An 18,934-nucleotide genomic window follows, 5' to 3' on the forward strand; every position below is an offset into this window, starting at 1 on the left:
GATACTCCATTTTCCTTCCTTGTCCTTGATTTTAGGATTTTTTTTCAGGACCAGTGTTTTCTGAATTCTCTTGATCCTGACAATCATGTTTAATGTGAAATATAGTTTTTAAAACTGTCAAAACTTTAGATTTTTATTGGAGTCTGACATTCTATTTTCCAATATTGGTATTACTGATTACAAAACTGTTTCAAGCTCATTTAAACAAAAAAGCTTAATTGTTAGGAAAATTAGAATTGCCATACCATTTGTTCCCATTATCAATATTCAAATGTCATCATTGACAATTTTGTTGTATATTTCTACTTTTTGCTATACATCTTCATGGACACAAATTTTTCAGTATCCCTTTTACCTCTTTGTAACTCAAACCTGACCACATAATTGAACTAAAAAGCGCAGTTCTTTTCATTAGGCTGGCTCTTATGCTCCATTAAAGGATAACTCAAATCTTGTAACTCAAATCTGACCTCAGTTCTTTTCATTAGGTTGGCTCTTGAGCTCCATTAAAGGATACACAATGCACAACTGGACATTACTGACCACCTCCATCTTTACTTGGGAAATTCTCATTTTCTATCAAGACATTTGAATTTTTTTTGCGTCCATGTCTGCATTTGTACTAGTCAAGATAGGTTAAATTATGTTGCACTAACAAGCAGTTCTATAACAAAGATTATTCCTGACTTACACTAGTCCAATGTGGGTCAGCAGGGTCCTTGGCTCATCATGTCACAGTCACTCAAGCACCTCAATATGTGCTTCCATGATCCCATGGTCATGGAAAGGGCACACAATGACCCCAGTTGTGGCACCTAAAACTTCTACTTGGAAGTGGGACACATTACTTCTGTTCATTTTTCATTGGCCAAAGCAAGTTACATGGCCATGACTAACTTTAAAGGCGGGGAGACATATAATTGATACAATTATCTTTTGTGCCTGGAGAGCAGAGTGGTGGAAATATTTGGTGAACACTTGACATAACTATCTCAGTATTTTAACACATATAATTTCTTTTTTGGGGTCACTTTTCAAATCTTTTATTTATTTATTTATATATTTTTCAGATGGAGTTTTGCTCTTGTTGCCCAGGCTGGAGTGCAATGGCACAATCTTGGCTCACTGCAACCTCCGTCTCCTGGGTTCAAGCAATTATCCTGCCTCATTCTCCCAAGTAGCTAGGATTAAAGGCATGCGCCAGCACACCTGGCTAATTTTTTATATTTTTAGTAGAAACAGGGTTTCACCATGTTTGTCAGACTGGTCTCTAACTCCTGACCTCAAGTGATCTGCCTTCCTCTGCCTCCCAAAGTGCTGGGATTACAGGTGTAAGCCACCACACCCGGCCACTTTTCAAATCTTAATCACTTTATAGAGAGCAGTATTTTACATTTGTACCTCTTGTATTCACCCTTAAATATGCCTTCTTGCTCAACCTGAATATGTTATAGCGGCAGAATTTATAACACTGGATGGACTTATTGATGATAAGTCCATTCTGAAAAGCAAAAATGTAAAAGGCCTGAACAGATACCCACAATGTGGACATTTAGTTCTAACCTTACCTACGTTTTCAGACAGCTACCCTTATACACTATATCATGGAGTTCTCTCCTTTCTATGATTATTTATTCCTTTGCCGGCTTAAAAAGGGTAAGGACACAACAGGTTTGGACCAGCACTGGATTCTCAATCTGCTGCATATACCTGCTATTTGATTCTTACAGCGCTTAGTGACAACAAATGTTTACTGATTAATGGTTAAAAGCCTGATATATTTATTTTTAGACCAGGTTTTAATTTTTCCCAATGTAGTTCATGAAGAGCAAAATCATATGTGAAACAGTCACACTAAACTTGGCTGAACACAAAAGGCTATGACTACATTGCCTGGAAGAATGCTTATTCAATATTCCCTAGACTAGCATATTTCTCAGTAGAGACAAGAGCATATACTGTAGCCATGGAAAATCTGGAGAACAGAGCACTTGAAAATACCATTTATACTACATCAAACTTGAGCCCACTCAGGAAATGTAAATCTTTCCCATATGTGATGACTACTTGGTGTCCAGCTTCCAGTTCTAAAGAGACACAGTAAATATCCCAAATAGTCCTTTTTAACTCCTACCAAGAGTCTGTCTTTATGCTTGTGGTTGAAAGAACAGTTCTCTAATAAACAAGAAGGAAATTTTTTTTACTCTGGGAACAGCAAAAGGATATGAATGTATATTTCAGGTATAAATTGAAACCATTTTCATATTTCAGAATGGGTCTAAATTTAAATAAAAATAAATTTTCCTTAAAACCATAGAGACAATAGCACTAAAGACAGACAAAACAATCAATCTTGAATTATAAATTGGATCCTAAAATTCTCAATGTTTTCGTGCAAGATATAATTATTGGAACCATTTTCAGAGTTTCAGATCAAGATATGGTGTGAAAAAGAATGATTTGTGTGCTACATGGGATGCCAGAGACAGTCCGAGAGGTATAATATGGCTAGTAAATTGTCAAATTTCCCAAGGTATTTAGATTACTTAAAGCAGTGCTTTCCACGGTGTGGTCCATGGACCATCGGCACCATAATCACCTGGAGTTTTGTTAAAATGCATATTCTGGGACCCCATATCAGATCAGTTGAATCAGTGACTTAGGGCATAGGGCCCAGAAATCTGCATTTTAAGTTCTTCAAGTGATTTCTGCACCTAATTAAAAAAAAAAGTAATGTACACAGGTTTATTGAGAGATGAAAAGAGGAAAGGATATTTAAAATCAGGGCATTGGAAGACAGTCCAGAAACTTAGGCAATGACTAATGAAACATTCTTAGTTAGATCTTACAGGAAGGAGATGAAGAAATCCAATAGTCTTAGAAGAGAAAATATCATATTGATGGTTGAGTAGGACTTCTCAGGAAGATTCTAATACATCCTTAACATTGTCTCTCAGGGAGAAGGCAATTGTAATCTCCAGCAGCCGTTTCTACAGTGAATGCACTGGAATGGTTGACATCAACTTCTCCATTCCCCTAAGACCATCTGTTAGTCTACCATGAATGTCAAAGGTCTAGAACAGGATAGCCTTGAAGAATACCTGACATTCTCTGGTTTGCAATACCTATAATATGCTTTTCTGTGCCACCATTTGGCTGGCACTGCCAACTCAGTTTTGCTTCACACTCTGTAGCATCAAATGTTGGTTCTATTATAACTTGACTTTTTGCTTTTTTTGGTGCCCTTGTACCCATCTAATACCCTGTGCTCAATGAACCTATATCTTTCTTGCCATTTCACTCTTAAGAGTTTTATCCCTGAACTCCACCCAATCTGCTGAGTGATCTCCCTCTTTAAAAACAGAAAAATAAAAAGTCTGCCTGGTCTATTTACTTTTGCCTTTTCTTTGATTCTCTGTAGCATTTCTATGCCATCTATGGGCATACATCTCTTTGAATCTTGATGTGTTCATCAACCTACACACTTTCCAAATCCCATCTTTATTTTTTTTCTTTAATGGAGGTTCCAAGACATTGGCATGATTAATTAAGTTATTGACCAGGGGTAATTAACTCTGCCTTCAGCCCCTCTCCTCTCTGGAGGTTGAGTGTTGGGACTGAAAGTTCCAACCATCTAATTATGCCTTGGTCTTTCTGGAGACCAGACCCTATACTGGAGATACCTAGGGGCTCCAGCCACAAGTCATCTCATTAGCACACAAAAGACACTCTCATCACTCTAGAGATTCCATGGGTTTTGAAAGCTATGTCCCAGGAGCAAGGAACAAAGGACAAATATGTATTTCTTATTATGCCACATCCTCAGGAAAACAGAAGACATTTTCCTTTCTGTCCTTGTTCTCTATGGAGCTCGTATCTTAGAGCAGATGTTACTTTGTGGGAATCTTAGCTGTACTTTCAGAACTTGGGTAAAGATCACTCATTACCAGTATGGCCTTACTTTATAAGGCACTTTCAGCCAAGCAGCAGTCCTTTTGAGTGATTTATGAAAATTTCTGCATTTGCTTTGTGTCACTTAAGATAACACTGGTAAGAAGTGGAAAGATCCTTAGAGATCAGAATTTGGATGAAATATAAACTAATATCTGAAGCCCCATTAAGTTGTCTAAAGTGGAGATTCTCCTGTAAGATTACTTTTTTATTCCCTAATCCTCTCATCTCTATGGTCAAGACCTAACCACGTCAAATCCTACACTTCATATTTCAAGCTTTAAAATCCCTCCAGCTTCAAAGAAAAAAAGTATACTTTAGACTCTTGATAAGATTATAAACTAAACCATTATTACCAACCAAAATTTTTAATAGCAAAATAGACAGCTAAAAATAATTGGTTTAAATTTAAAATATAATTTATGTAGAAGAAATAGATGTTAGTCTATAAAACCAAGTGTATAAGCTATAACTTCCTTATTTTTTTACACTGGCAGGTGGCTGAAACTTAATTTTGATTAACTTACTTTCCTGGGTATCATCTGATGTCAGGGTTACATGTCTTGGGTCGGGATGAGGGGGAATCTGGTCTGTGGTCATCATCTCCTGCACACATGGCCATCTCTAATATGCTGGTTTCCTCATCCATGTCTGTTCCTGGAGTCCACAGGCCCTGTGGCTAGGTTTGGGTTTCTCTGGACTTGTCTCTCTCACCACTCCTTCTCTTGCCTTCTTGGGGCTGTATTTAGGAAACGGGGTTAACCTGGAAGGCTATTTTGGACATAACTGCTTAGACACCCATTTCTAATGACCTGGCACTATGCAGCGCACTAAAAAGTGATTCAAGTTTTACAGCCTCCATGCACTTTACATGGGAAGCAATCCACAGGTTCCTTTGCTCTTAGATTTTCTCAGTGTGACCTGGGTTTTCAGTTCTGCTCCCACATACCCAGCTCAGGATGTACCCAGCCTGGTGTGGCAGAACTTGGAGCACGTAGGATACTGCCATCCCTCAAGAACCTGAGGTCTCTTTGCATCTCCTCTGATTCTGCCTTTGGCTCCATTACCATGAGAATTATTAATATCTGCATTATTTGCTCTTAGTGTAGGATAAAGACATCTGTTTTATTTTGTTGTTGTCATTATAATTTAAAATTTGAACACTGAAGTCTTATGAAGTTAGCTTTTAGAAACTCAAAAGCTGTTGCAAACAAAAAATCAAGAACACTTTAAAAAATTATCCCTTTTTCTTAGGCAATATTAGTCACAAAATAAATGGGATTGGAGCAAAGCCAAATGCAAGGAGGTAGACCACAAGTTACTATCTCAAAATATCTCTCAAATGTCAGCACTGAGTCTAAGTCCCCATCATGTGAAGCAACTGCTGAAACTCTGACAAATGGTGAGGAATCTAAGATAAACAAAGTTTAATGAGTCACCTGAATGGTCATCTGCTTTATTATGAAATCTGAGCAAATAAGAAATGAAATATCTGGAGAGCAAAACCTGGGAATATTTTACCAAAAGGGAAGAAAAGCAAGCTCATATCCTCTTGTTGCTGTCTTTTTACTTTCTAATCACCTAATTAAATGTGTAATGTGACAGGCTAGACAATCCTTCAGCACATCCTTAAAGAGGATATGTCCACATTTGTAACAAAACTAGAGCAATACTGAACCCCAAAACCTAGGATTTGTGGGTGAGACACTGTGCTACATACTGCTCAGACAAATATGTAAGACAAAACCCCTACCCTCAAAGAGCTTACAGTCCAGCTGAGCTAGGAAAATGGACTGGTCAATAAAAAGTCAAAATGCAAAGTGCTGAAAGTCACAGCAATATTTTGAAAGAGGAGGGATAAAGTAAAGGAAAGTGATTCAGAAAAAGTAATGATTCCAGGAAAACAAGATCAAGGAATAGTCCTCTAGGCTGAAAAACTCCCTGCATGTGGCAAGCCACACAAAGGTGAGAAAGTACAGAAATGCTGAAGCCAGCCACGTATATGAGAAAGTGGGCAGAGTTGGTGCAAGCCTGAGGGGAAGGAAGGGAAACATTCAACATTTACTCTAATCAGGTTTGTTGTCCCAAACCATTTCTCTCAATATCTCTGTGTGTGTGTGTGTATGTGTGTGTGTGTGTGTGTGTCTGTGTGTGTTCATAGGAGATATAGTATTTCATATTACAAAACTGCCATAAGATCATGTTAATACTTTTTGAAATGCATATCTCTGACACAAAGATTTGCTTTACTTCAGAGAATACTGTGGAGCATTGAGAGCTGCACTTTGGGGTTGATTAATAAATATTTAATTATTTTATTTGTTATGTATGCCATTAATTCCCATTCCAAGAGCTTATGAAGTTAGCTTTTGAAAACCCAAAAGTTCAAAGTCAAGAAAACATTGTGTGGAAGACTTCATCTGCTAAAAAGTAGCTCCTATGAATGAAAAAGGATGGATTTCTAAGATGTTATTCCTGCTGACAGCTGAAGATGGAGGGAGAAAGGAAGAGAAGGCTCAGGTTTATTTCTGTTGTAGATCTGAGGCTTTGCAATGGAATTAATACTCCAAGAAGTTGCCAGTATGGCTGCAGGTTCTTAGAGAGGAAACACATTCTAGAGTTGCTATGTGATTGTTGATAACTAACTTAGTTGGACAGTTTTGGTCATTACAGAAATATGTGGGGCTTAATTATAAGATCATTAAGATCCCATCCAACTTCACAATTGTATGACTTATGCAACTTCCATTTGCAAGTAATTAATGAGTTAATTAAGGAAATGAAATAAGCCGCAGACGCTAAGAAAAAGCCTATGTCCTCTTACAGAAATAAAGGTTGTAGTGGTCTCTGAGAGAAGCACTGGCAGAGACACTAACAATAACCTTCCAAAAACCCATACTGGGTATAAGAAATGATGGTCACTTTATCTTCCCTAAATGACAGGCAGGTGTCACTTTGGAAAATTAATTTATGACTCTAGGGTAGCAGTTACAGTGAAATAATATTCCTGGCACATGCCTAAAGACCTTTAGTCATTACTTTGAAATATTTCCACTTAAATTTGACAATGGCACTGATGGATTTTTAAATTCAAAGAAAGGACAGTATTCTGGCAAATGAGGCAGCCTGGTGTCAAAAAACCTAGGACACATTACTGGCTACTCCAGTTGCTTGTTTTGTGACACTAAGAGTAAATCAAGAAAACCACATATAAACATCGAACAAAGGAAAGTGTTTATTTGCATTATGTATTCGTAATTGTTAAAAAGAAAATAAACCTCAGTTTTACTTTGTACTTTTCTTCCTGCCCTTCCTTTTTTTTTTTTTTTGATGGAATTTCACTCCTGTTGCCAAGGCTGGAGTGCAGTGGCACAATCATGGCTCATTGCAACCTCCGCCTCCTGGGTTCAAGTGATTTTCCTGCGTCAGCCTCCTGAGAAGCTGGGATTACAGGTGCCTGCCACCACACCTGACTAATTTTTGTATTTTTTTAGTAGAGACGGGGTTTCACCATGTTGGCCAGGTTGGTCTCAAACTCCTAACCTCAGATGATCCACCTACCTTGGCCTCCCAAGTACTGTACTGAGATTACAGGAGCAAGCCACCATGCCTGGCCCATGGTGCCCTTTCTTTAAAAACCAAAACAACAACAACAAAAACAGAACCAGGAGATGATGATTTTATCTAAAAATAAAATATAATACCCAATTAACTTTGTTTTACCACCACTTGCAATCGGGCCAAAACTACTGGTATTATCTGAATTTAACTTTACTGTAGACTTCTTAAAAAGCCAAATTGAGCTAAGAGAATAAAGCAGTCTCTTTAAGAGAAATTGGATTCCGTTTTTATAATGTCTAGTACAAACAGAATAAAATGTTTTCTTTTGAGTGCTGAATGAACAATATACGGGAAATATTCTGAGCACTGTGGCTGGCACATAGAAGGTTTTGACATACGTTATTCATTACTGACACCCTGAAACTGAGACTTAGGATGGTTAAGTAACCCATAGGGCGACACATGTAAATGCACCAAAGCTGGGCCTCAAGTTCTAAAATTCAACTTTACAGCCTCTGCTCCTGTCCATCTACTAAGGACACACTGAAAAATTGGGGGGGGGGGTATAAATATATCCATCTATATCTGTGTATCTATATCTAGATAGGAGAGTAGGTAGATAGAGAGATAGGTACATAATCACCTTCAAATTGCCAAATGTATAGAGGATAGATAGCAGTAGCAATGGATGGGAGAGGGGATAGTAGGTTAACAAGAGGGAATTCAATTCTGAGCAAGAATGTGGCCATGGAAATAAAAAGGAAAAATGCCAAGAAAATAGTTTCTAAAATTCTAATTGGCACCTGGTTGTATAAAAAGTGATGAAGGAGATGAAAGATGGATGGCAGGTTTGAGTGAGGGAAAGACATGGAGTTTGAAGCACTAGAATACCACAGACAGCTTTGAATAGGAGGCCCTGGCCAGCAGAGAAGCTGCCTGAGGTCGTGCAGGCTGCGTAGGATCTGGAATTCAGCTCAGTTTGCTGCCAAGCTGAAGATCCTGATGTGAGAGCATTGTGCATCTGGAGGAAGGGGACCTTCGTTATAACTCACACAAAGGGTGGAAGAGGCCTTGCTGACCAGATATCTACATTGGGCTTTAAGATGAAGCTATAGGCCTATATGAAATTTTCCAAGGAAGAAAAACTAAGGGAGGAAACAAAATAAACACAGACACTGAAGCCAAGAAGGTGGGAAGAAGACAGGAGCCCCTCTACAAGAAGGAAAGAAAAAAAGCCTAGAAGAGGGACAGAACCATAGGCTAGTACAAGATCTCTAATATCAAAAGACAGAACTATTTCAAGAACAGCAGGAGGGCAAACAGTATAGACGGCAGAAAGGACGGAAGGTGAAGGCAGGGATAAAAAGCTGTTGGACTGAACTGTTAATTCAGCCATCATGAGCAAACTCTGAGAGGTCATTTCAATATTGTGGTAGAAAGAACGCCAAATTGCAAAGGGTTATCAAGTCAGGGGAAGGCAAAGGAGAAGAAACAAAAAAATATAAATTTTTCTTGGCACCAGGAAAAAGGAACATGGTTGAAAAGGCTGAAAGTTTGTTTGTTTTGCGTGGCAGAGGCCTGAACATCGTTGTGCCTAACGGAAAGCAAAGGTGTAAGTAAAAGGGCATAACTTATACAAGTCCTGGTTCCGTCTTCATAAATATTTTGTTTAAACGTTCCATAAACACAAGTGGCCAAGGAAATGCTTCAGCAAATACTCATTAACAAAGTGACAGCTATTTAAAAATGTTCCCATAGCTATCATATGTGTATCACTCCTTGAGAATAAAGTCTGGCAGGGAATCGTGACTGTTTTCTTTAGTATGAGAGCCCTTGCATTCCCTGGGGATTTTCAGAGAATGGGGTACATGGTTGACCTCTTACTCAGACAGAAGGAAATTATGCTTTCACTTCCTGCCCCTTTATGTATTTTTTACCCAGTCATTACTTCTGGCTGGATATAGATATTAGGCTGAAAGCTTGGAAGCCAAGGTTCTAGATGAGTAATATTTCAGGGCTTAGTTCTGCTACTCTTTTTTTTTTTTTTTTTTTTAAAAAGAGTGATCAGGACTCACTAATTTCCAAGTCATTTCAGCTTTCAAATGAGCAAAATCATACATAAAAGAATGATTATCCTAATTTTATTCAAGAGGAACACACTGAAACAATGTAGGTCCCCAACAATGGGAGCCATGTTCTATTATGTACAGTATAGCCACAGAATGAAAGAATATACAACAGTAAAATGTTTTTCTCAAAGTTGATAAAAAACAAATTTTGATTGATATAAAACAAATGTTCACAATGTCTACAGCAAATGAAACAAAACAAAAATAAAAAGGTGTAGAATAACAGTTGAGACTTTCTTGTCCTCCAAATTCACTTTCTGAATTATTGTTGACTGTAGATACCTGATGGTTTTTCTTCTGGCAATTTAGAGTTCCAAATTACTGTTTACTAACAGCAATTTCATAATTTATTAAATGGCTTTGTTCAATGAATCACTCATGTTTTAGCATAATTCACAATAAACTAAGTAATAAATACTCCAATCATCAAATATGAAATAAAACATAGCAGTTTTGGTGTCATTTTATTTGTCAATATCTTTTTAAATTAAGTTTTGAAGGTAATAGTCATTCAACAAACATTTATTGCATCACTCAGTTATTAATACAAAAAGAACCTTGGATTCGTATCACCTCTTAAATTGTCCAGAAGCTCCAATTTAGTATGGTTAAACAAAGGCCAATATATAGGAAGATACTTAAGTCAGTTTAAGCATATTTTTCCCTGAGAGACTGTAACTGAAAGTGAACTAAATGTGGATTTTTTAAAAGAACAAGGCAATTATCTTTTTCTCTGTTCAACAACTTCAGAAATGTCAATAGCTCCTCTCCCCTGTCCACAACCTACAGCACTAAGCTTGACAGCTCCTTGGGAGCCATAAATCTTGCTCACTGAATTCTACTTTATAAGGGGCTGAATTCTGAGGCTTCTGGAGAATTCTTATAAGGTTGTGCTAAGAAGGACCCTTATAACATGTTATCAGTGAATGCTAACATGCATTAATTAATTTAAATGATTGTTTTCTTTTCCAGGTTTAAAAAAGTATCTTTCTAAATTGAAGTTTTCCTAAGTGTGTATTCATAATGACGCTGACATTTCAGGAATTTTAAATTTAGGTCTAAATTAGTATTAAATTAGTACTAAAATTCTAAATTTAAAATACGTATTCTCTAGTATGTCAAATTTCCTATTTAGGTATGAACATGAACACCAAACTTCAAATAAAGTGAAAGGCTCAGTCAAATGAAGAATAGCTTCAGTGAACTGACTTAAAATAGTATATTTTCAATTTAAAAGAGCTGTGTTTCAATTGGAATAACATTTCATTTTAAAATAAGTCATGTCACCTAACTGAAAGTAGGAAGCAAAATTAAGCACAATTTCTAGACAATTTAGTTTTATTTGAGACAGAGTCTCACTCTGTTACCCAGACTAGAGTGCAGTGGTGTGATCTCAGCTCACTGCAAACTCCACCACCCCACTGGGTTCCAGTGATTCTCCTACCTCAGCCTCCTGCGTACCTGGGATTACAGGTACAGGCCATCACACCTGGCTAATTTGTGTGTGTGTGTCTGTGTGTCTGTGTGTGTGTGTGTGTTTTAGTAGAGATGAGGTTTCACCATACTGGCCAGGCTGGTCTTGAACTCCTGACCTCAAGTGATCCACCTGCCTTGGCCTCCCAAAGTGCTGGGATTACAGGCATAAGCCACCAGGCCTGGCCTAGACAATTGTTTCAGACAAAGTCATCAAACATATGCATATCCCAAATTCACTGCTGCAGACAAAAGGCAGTCTCTAATTCATTGTTTCAAACAGGAAAGTTTGTCATATACACCATCCGATGCTTTAATGCTTAGGAAAAATTTCTACAGTGACTAGGTGAAACTTGTATTTTTTAAAAAATTAAACAAAAATGGACTTTTAATACAAAAGTTTTCACAATGTGATTCCAAATAAAGTTGAATTATCAAGTAATTAGCAAAGGAATTGAATTAAAGTTGAAACTTAGAATTGCCCTGGGCTCAGCTTATAGCTTAATCTATGTATGTAATATATCCAGTTTTATTTTTTTCTTTTGTAGAGTGGGATTAATAAAAGTGACTACTATCATTGTCAAGATGATTGAGAAATCAGTGATTTGTTTTGCTCTAAAATGCACAGTATAAAGATATTAGAAGAAAACACATATTGTCATATATTGTGCTACTAAATTCATTGTACATGGTTTATAAAATTGCTTTGTAGTGTTTTTCAGCTTAAAAGAACTTGAAAGTTAGAATGCAGTTTAACAAATCAAAACAATCACTGAGAAAATTAACCTAACCTTATTCATTTTTTTTCTTAAGCATAATCTCCACACAGAAGAACTGAATAAACTAGAAGGTGAATATTTTTTTCCCTTTTCTCTAATTCTTTCCTACAAAGCTTTATTACGCTATTTCCCAGCTATGCATACATGTGAGCAGCATGACTCTGAATGGGACTAAAATAAAATACTTAGTTCTTGATTAATATTAGGTATGCCCCTTGAGATTTGTTTAGTCACTGATTCCTTGACACATACCTCCAGTAACTTTATAAAAAGAAGAACAGCACTTTCTGTAGAAGATGCAGTAACACATTACTTATTCCAGAACTACTTCCATGGCAACCTCTACTACAGAACACAACTAAGAACCTGGACACAAGCCAAATGTCTCCCGAGCACCCAAAATAGATATCACTGTGTCTATGTCCTTTGGCACATGCACATTTCTCATAAGAGAATCTCTTGAACCCTCAGATAAAGTTATTGCCTCTTATTCTATCCATAATTTTTTCTAAACTTGTTTATTTTCTGGTGTTCTTGCTCACAGCACAAAATAATCATGAGGAGGTGGTTGAGGTTGAAGGGAGTTATTAGACATATGCAAGTTGTCTACACCAATAAGGAAGGAGGTCACTCTACGATATGGAAGGTGGACATGGGAGGAAGAATGTCTTATAAAAATAATACAATAATTCAAAAAACAGTGTTTATGTGACCTTTGCATCTAAGAATTAATCGCCTTATACACCATGCAATGTATTATTGCATTATAAAAGAATTCTATAGTGCATATCCATGAGTAATGCTGAGTAGTTAGGGAAACATTAAATTGCATTTAGCCCCCTCCAGAGACAGCTCAAAATATACAATGGATCTCAGAAAGCGCATGATCCACAAGTGGCTAAATTCTTTCAAAAACTTTTCAAGTTCTCAGTGGTAAAAGTTTACTTTTTGAACTTCACTTTTTGGAAAATTCACATATATTGAACCCCATAATGTTCTCCATTGTCGTTTTATTGACCAGCAGCAGATATTATATACTAGCTAGCCAGGGTCTTGGGGAAAGAGTGACATCTGGAATGCTAGAGTACACAGGGATTTTTTTTTTTCTGTGCCACATTGGGCTATTTCCCTTCCGCTCTGGAAACCCCTCTATGGCTCAGTGACTTGAAATCTTTTTGCAAATGTCACTCTTCTTAGAAATGTTGCTCCATTAAGGTGAGTAAGCTTAAACTATGATAAGCTTTATTAAAAAAAAGAAAAGCAGGCTTACTAGAATTAAAAAAATAATAATGATTATAGAGAACAAAGGATTAAAGTTAACAGCTAAATATAGAAGCAAACTGGAGGCAAAAACCCCAATTCAAAATAACTGTTTTTTCCAGGTCAGATCCACTAAGCTGTGATGACTTTAGTGAGCTTTGACTGGATCAATTAAAATGCCTAGACTGCCCTACCCAGGTTCTCTTGCCTGATTGGCTCCATATTAGTTCTATATTTCAAGTTTAAGATTCATTAACCTCCCCCTCCGGCCCAGTCAAGAACATTCTGTACATTCTGTAATGCTAAAGTGTATCCCTCTTTATCCAACACAAACAATAAAACACAAAAATCACACATGATGAGATGCAACAAAGAAGCAAACCGAAGCTAAGCTTTAAAATAAAACAATGCCAACAATCATTTGGTTCCTGAAAACAAAACAAAACAAAACAAAGCAAAATTCGAGTAGTTTGAAATATCAGCAGCCACAAAATGATACAGTTAAAAAGCCAAAATATTTTCAAGACTATATTTCTCTCAAAATAGAGGTGAAGAGGGAGGGAAAAAAAAGTCAAATGACCACAGAATACTTGTCCCCAAAACAAATGAACCCTGAAGATTTAAATGAGTTAAAAACAATACCTTATAAGTCACTGGTCTGGTCTATGCACAGCTGTTCCCAGTGCCGACTCTTGTTTAACTGTCCACTGCCTTCAGTTTAAAGTTAATTCTTTTGGCAAAAAAGTACAGAGCTTGTCTGGAAAATGCTGTTTGGACACAAACCATTTCTTTCAAAGCTGTGGTAGCTATATTTAAGTTTTCTTGTAGAAGGGGATATAAACTCTTCCTGTAGCTAATTTTCTTTCTCCTCCTTCTCAGACTTAGTCAGTATCCTCCCATCCCATATATTGAAGAAAGAGACAGAGAGGGGGAAAAAAAACCTACAAGGAAATATACCTTAAATAATGTAGTATTTGAGCATTTAGAAAAACAAAACAAAACAAAACAAGAAATAAGAACCATAGAAAGCTCATCAGGACCTTAAATATAATTTAGCCCAGTGCCTTTATTTTGTAGATAAGGAAAATGAAACCCAGAGAAAAATAGGATTTGTATAAGGTCACTCACATGGCTAGTTAGTGCCACAGTTAACAAATAACCAGGTTTCACTACTCCTGCTTCAATGCTCTTTCCGCTACACTAAGATACCTGAGGGGAAATGGTTTACCTTTTCCTCTATATCCTTGTATAATAAGCAAAGGAGTTGGCAGGGAGCACTAACACAATTAGGATGTGAGAACTGTCTCAGAGAAAATATTTCCTTTGGATTTAAAATCCTTAATATTGGAAGTTTCCCTATTATCTCCAATTTCTTTGTACATCAGGAAATAATCTTTTTCTTTGCTGATTGTCCAGAATATATTTTTTTTTTTTTTGAGATGGAGTTTCGCTCGTTACCCAGGCTGGAGTGCAATGGTGCGATCTCGGCTCACCGCAACCTCCGCCTGCTGGGTTCAGGCAATTCTCCTACCTCAGCCTCCTGACTAGCTGGGATTACAGGCACAAGCCACCATGCCCAGCTAATTTTTTGTATTTTTAGTAGAGATGGGGTTTCACCATGTTGACCAGGATGGTCTCGATCTCTTGACCTTGTGATCCACCCGCCTTGGCCTCCGAAAGTGCTGGGGTTACAGGCATGAGCAACTGCGCCCAGCCCCAGAATATTTTTACAATTCAGGAGTTGCCATGTTTTGGAGGATGCTAATATCTGTTAGTCCTTACAGAGCACTGCTTTAGTAAGGCACCGTGCTATGACAGGTGACAGAGTAGGTGTTCTACCTAGTATCAGCAATACTGCTCCACGGGTCTTCAACTAGACACACATTTGCTATTATCACAAATCCCTACTTTCAATATGTCAAGATTTTTTGAAGACACACATTTGGTTTTGATTATTATTGATTGTATACTTTGTTACATAAAACAGAGAAGCAAAATAATAATTTTCTTTGGTGTCCTTCATGTATTTCCTACTTATTAATGAATAAATTATTTTCCTCTAATAGCAGCAGTGATGTTCTTATTATAATAATTTTTAAAATTGTCTTTTTGAAATATATTCATTCATTCACTTATTTAACAAATATTTATTGAACATTTATAAGATCTATCTCATCCCTCTGATGTGAAATAGCATAACAGACAAGCAATAGCTTCCTTGGAAAAGTAGGGAATTTTCAAATAAAATCAAAGGTTTGCATGGGAAGTAAGGCCAATTCTCTATAACTATTTCTGTATTCATTCTCACACTTCAAACATGTGTCCTCAATTTATTGATATCCTATTGATTGGGTTGCTCCAATCTTAAAACGTCCTGCCCAGATCAAATAAACCAAAATATGAAGAGACCCACATCAAAATCACTCTGGTCAATATTAATTTTCCATTTGATCTGGATCCTTATATTTCAAAGCAAAATCTACTTTTACACTTTGCAATTCCCAGACACAATGAGCAAATGCTCAGATCACTCAAGGCCCATTTTCAAACTGTTACCCATTCTTTATCTCAGAAATGCACTGTTTGGTTTTAACAGTTCTCATCTACATTTAAGGCATCTACTCTTGCCCTGGTCTTTGGCAGAAAGCAGTGTGCTTATGACCAAATAATTATAAAAATGTAATATCTAAAATGGCAATTAGATTTTCTGGAACATATTTTCCAAAATGTTGAGGAAATTAATGGGCATGATAGCACTTTTCCAATGCTGACAAATAAGCAACGGAGATTCAAAGCATAACTGTTGAGAAATAAATCTTGGAAAACCATACTTCATGGTTTTTGACACAATGACAGCACCCTATTTTCCTTTTATTCTCATTTGATTATGTCTATTTGAGTCCTATGCAAAGGTTAAGCAACATTAATATGTCAAATATGACAAGAGTTGGACACATGGATACATATTACTTGCATTTGCTAAAAATATTCCATATTTTCCTTTTACTTCTTAAGCTTTACTTTTGATATTGACAATTTTAGCTTAGGTCTGTTAGAAAGAGCAGGAAGGAAATATGAGTAAAACCTTGAGAGGTAATAGGCCTTGAGGAGACACAGAATGTTACATGGAATGAGTCAAGGTGATTCAGAGGGTTAAGTGGCTGCAGGAAGGAAGGAAAGAGTGAAGAGACATCACGGACAAACAGATTGTTTGGAACAGGAGTGGGCTGAGCCGTAGACAAAAGATTATGGGTATTGAATTCAAGAACCAAAGTCTCCTAAAATTGGCCACACAAAGAAGGAACTAGCAATTTTGGTGACCAGTGAAAGCAATAGGAAATTGGCCTTTAAACCTACTTCAAAATTCATGGCATGTCTCATCTCTGCCTATTGGAAAGGAAGAATGTGCTGTCAATATGTGATCCAATACAATGTAAAACAGCACAACCACTTTTAAAATTTGTGTCTCCCTCTATTTAGGGTCCTTGGACCACTCCAGGTTGCCCTACTCTGGGAATACTCTGAATTTCAGAATACTAGTGTAGTTTAGTGGGGAATAGTCACGTATTTTGAAGGTTTGCCCTGTGGTGCTGGATTTCACTGATGGGAGAAATACTTCCAGCAGAGGTGAATTCCAGGGCAGGCTATATTAACAGAGGCAAGGCAGTGGGAGTTCTCTGACTCTTGATCTCGTCCTCTCAGTTGTCAGGTTTATTGTAACACTAGAAGAAGGCTTTTACCAAGAAATCCCAGAAAGCTCTTTGGTGCTAACAGTGAAGGGTAGTGACTGCATGAACAGCTACTAGATTCTAATATTCTATGCTTCGGGATATATTTCAATTATGGAAATTTTTAACAGTCTTAAGAAACTAATACACCTAACAGTCTTAGCATCAACTCTCTTAAACCAATTCCAGCATATGCGTACACCTCTCACAGTCCATTCTCCTCAGAGAACCAGAATCCTCATTCCCCTCCTCGTATCCATGATTTCTCATCTTTCCCATCATTCCTCTGTTTCACTGTTGAACAGTTTCCCACAGTTACTCTCCTTCATTCCTTCCAGGGGTTTTCCATTATTCTCTTACTTTGCGTTGTCCAGTGATTTCCCATAAATTCCCCTGCTTTAGCCCTACCACTATCTCCCACTTCCCTCAGTATAAATCCAAATGCCTAACCATGACCTCCTAGGTACTACATGATTTAGCTTCAGTTTACCTTCCCTACTGATATGGTTTGGCTGTGTTCCCACCCCAATCTCATCTTGAATTGTAGCTCCCACAATTCCCACATGTTGTGGGAGGGACCTGGTGGGAGATAACTGAATCATGGGGTAGCTCCCCCCATAGTGTTCTCATGATAGTGAACAAGTCTCACAAGATCTGAGGTTTTTATAAGGGGAAACCCCTTTCACTTGGTTCTCATTCTATCTTGCCTACTGCCAAGTAAGACATGCCTTTGACCTTTCACCATGGTTGTGAGGTCTCCCCAGCCACATGGAACTGTCAGTCCATTAAACCTCTTTTTCTTTATATATTACCCAGTCTCGAGTAAGTCTTTATCAGCAGCATGAAAATGGACTAATACACCTACTGAATATCCTAACCTGCCATCACATCTGTGTAGGATGCTTCTCCCTCATATTTTCACAGAATGATCTCCTTTTCATCATTCAGGGTGATGCTACCGAAAGTCACCTCCTCAGAAAGAAGATTTTAAAATTTTCTGACCGTTCTGGTTAAGCATCCTTTCACCCACATATGCCCTCTATCCCACTTCCCCCTCTCATAGCACTTTCCACATATGAAATGAACTTCTGTTCTTCCTTACTTATTCATTCATTTGAGTAATCAGTTGAAATATATTTGCTATGTCTTCTCTAGAATAAGGTTTATCAGATCAGAAAGATATCAGGATATATAAATAAGATTAGAAACCTGAGATTTAGGCTTTTTAAACCACATTACTCTTAGTGTTCAGAAGAGTATCTAGTATAAAATAGGTATTTAACAAATATTTATTTCATGAATTAATTATACTGTCTGCATGAGCTGCTATTCTGCTGTCAACAAACATCTAACATAAGTCCATAAACATGAAGGCAAAATCTAATCTACTTCTGCAATTGACTTAACACTGCAAATCTCCCCTTGGCTCTAGCAGCTAGGAATCACAGGAAATGAGGAAAGAGCCCCAGCTGGGCCCTAAGTAGTTGTGTCTACATAAGATACCTGTAACCTTTTGAATTGAATTAAAGCAAAGGCCAGATAATATCTTGTCTTGCCAGAATATCCTCTGCAGATATGTGTACCTAACTAGATATGTGATTACATTTGCTAGAGGTCCTAAAAGCTTCTAGACACCTCTTTTATTTCCTGAATTCTACAGTAGTTTCTCTTCTTGAAACAGCAGATAACATAGAGTTAAGTCTATCCTTTCCAGGTGGTTTTAAGAAGCTGCCCTCACCTGCCAACTCTTCAGGAGCAAAGGCTAAATCTTTGCCCTTGCAACATATGTTTTCTAAATGAAAAGGAGGGAGACCAAATAATTTTGGAGAGGTGAGCTCACAGATAATTTAATCTCCCATCTAAGCTCTGCTGCACACTCAATCAGAGCCCTCCAGTGAGCTGTAAATTAGATTTCCTCTCCTGTCTCTTTTCCTACTGCTTCCTAATTACCTGTTCTAGTGAGTCAGCCTCTCTGGGTCCTGGGGCCCAGACACATTGTGGGATAATGTGACTGGCTCACCAGGATTCAAGTACAGCCACATCAGAGAGGTGG

General features: G+C 37.4%; 1 protein-coding gene across 2 annotated transcripts in view; it reads right to left on the minus strand.

Moving 5' to 3' along the window:
* ARHGAP24 (Rho GTPase activating protein 24) overlaps nt 1-18,934 on the minus strand; it is a 270,266-nt gene that overhangs the window by 199,893 nt on the left and 51,439 nt on the right. The window contains exon 1 of one of the 2 annotated variants that reach the window (XM_017545160.2): nt 13,796-14,606. The exons of the other annotated variant lie outside the window; for it this stretch is intronic. The gene's annotated coding sequence lies outside the window, so the exon portion shown is untranslated. Of the gene's footprint in view, nt 1-13,795; nt 14,607-18,934 lie in introns of those variants that run through there. 2 annotated transcript variants of the gene reach the window in all.

This window comes from Cebus imitator, unplaced genomic scaffold, assembly GCF_001604975.1.
Source record: "Cebus imitator isolate Cc_AM_T3 unplaced genomic scaffold, Cebus_imitator-1.0 Scaffold177, whole genome shotgun sequence".
Taxonomy (NCBI): Eukaryota; Metazoa; Chordata; class Mammalia; order Primates; family Cebidae; genus Cebus; species Cebus imitator.